Source organism: Protobothrops mucrosquamatus, unplaced genomic scaffold (genome assembly GCF_001527695.2).
Source record: "Protobothrops mucrosquamatus isolate PMUCROS unplaced genomic scaffold, P.Mucros_1.0 scaffold1897, whole genome shotgun sequence".
Classification (NCBI taxonomy): domain Eukaryota; kingdom Metazoa; phylum Chordata; class Lepidosauria; order Squamata; family Viperidae; genus Protobothrops; species Protobothrops mucrosquamatus.
The window spans coordinates 77,176-79,295 of NW_015388023.1; the positions used below are offsets into that span (position 1 = coordinate 77,176).

At 34.2% G+C, this 2,120-nt stretch overlaps 1 pseudogene; it reads right to left on the reverse strand.

Moving 5' to 3' along the window:
- LOC114923098 overlaps window positions 1–1,818 on the reverse strand; it is a 9,097-nt pseudogene extending 7,279 nt beyond the window's left edge.
- Window positions 1,819–2,120: the final 302 nt, after the last annotated feature.

The following is a 2,120-nucleotide window of genomic DNA, read 5'->3' on the forward strand; positions in this document are numbered from 1 at the left end:
AATAAACCGCTGTGAATCCATCTGTACCTGGAGCTTTACCAACCTTTAATTGTTTGATTGCCCCCTTAATCTCCTCAACTGTAATTAAGCTATTCATTTTTTCTCTTTGATTAACAGACAATTTAGGAAAATGTGCTTCCTGTAAGTACTTATCTATTTCTCCAATTTGTATTTTTTCAGAGGCATACAACTTAGAATAAAACTCCAAAAAACTCTTCTTAATAAAATTTTGTTCAAATGTCACTTTACCATTATAATCTATTTTCTCTATAGTTCTTGATTTCTGTTTTTTCCGTAATTGATAAGACAACCACCTTCCAGGTTTATTTGCATTACAAAATGTATTATATTTCATGTACCTTAAACTAGTCGCTGTCTGGTCAGCTATTAACATATTAAATTGTTCCCTAAGCATATTTATAGATACTTTTAAATTATTATCCAGCGGATTTAAAATAAAAGCCTGTTCTTTCAATTTGATCTCCTCCTCTAAATCTTTTCGTTTTTGTGCTTGCTTTCTCTTATGAGCAGTATTCATAGAGATCAAAATACCTCTCATATAGGCTTTACTAGCATCCCAAACTATTGACATCAGAGTACCTTTATGCATATTTAACAAAAAAAATTCTTTCAAATAACCCTTACACTTCTGAACATTCATTTCATATCTAAACAAATTTTCATTCAATCTCCAAGATCTTCTCTTTCCTTCTTCACCAAATAATTCCATCCACACCGGACTATGATCAGACAATGTCCTGGGGAAGATCTTAACATTCTTCACCCTGGAAAGAAAGTCATTAGTTATCAAAAAAAATCAATTCTCGAATAGGATTGATGCCTATCCGAAAAAAAAGTATAGTCTTTCTCATCCATGTTTCTTTCCCGCCATATATCCTCTAGTTCCAATTCTTCTTTCAAATCAAAAAAAGTTTTAGGCAATGTTGAATTAAAAGCTTTGCAGGAACCTTTCTTGTCTATTCTTGAATCCAAGACTCCATTCCAATCTCCCATCATAATAACAGATTTGTAATCCATTTGATTTAGCTTCTGATGTATCAATTTATAAAACTTGGAGCATATAATGAATTTGGAGCATATAATCCAATAATTAAACATTTCTTCCTGTTCAAAAGCATTTCAATAAAAACGTATCTTCCTTCTAAGTCAAAATCAATCAGTTTAGGCAAAAACTCATTTTTAACATAAATAACTACCCCACCTTTTTTCTGAGGCACAGGTGCAGTAAAATGTGTTCCCAACCGTGAATTAATCAAATACTTTTGATCTTTTTCTGTAATATGAGTCTCTTGTAAACAAATAACATCATTTTTATGTTGCTTCAAATAATAAAATACCTTTTTTCTCTTCTGCGGTGAATTCAAGCCATTAACATTCCATGTCAGGAATCTTGCCATCTTTAGTGGCAGAGAGCCTCAGGAGCGCCCCTTGCATATCAGCCGACACTGATTTCTTTGGTCTCGCTCCTCCCACTGACTCTGAAGTTACCTGTTGGTCTATAGGTGCCTCCTCCAATCTTCGTTGCTCTCTTTGCTCTCTTTCTTTACGTCTATGAGCTGCACGAGTCAACCTCTGAGATTTCGGATCATCTTTGTATTCCAAAAGTTGTAACTCGGCTTGATCTTGTGATTTAATGCCATTTGATGATGAAGTAGCTTGAGCTTTGTCTTCTTGACTTCTTTCCTTCCTAATACCTTGTGGGGATGCTAAATGACCTGCTTTCAAAATTGAGCTGTAAAAGTCCTTTGCTTTCGCCACCGTGTTAAGACGATAACGCACTCCCATGTAGTTAACCATTATGCCAGCTGGTATCTCCCATCTGAATTGTATTTGTCTCACTTTCAATTCTTCAGCCAAAAAAGCAAAATCTTTTCTTCTTCTGAGTATCTTTGGTGGTATTTCTTTTAAAATTATCACATCTTGGCCTAAGATTTGAAATCTTTGTTTATAAAAAGCCTGAATAATTTCATTACGAATTGACTTCTTTGAAAAATAAATCACAACATCTCTTGGAAGATTTTTCTGTCTCGCCACCCATGAGTTAACTCTAAACATTTTTTCCACTTCTCTCTTTAATTCTTCAGGTTGGCAGGACAAAA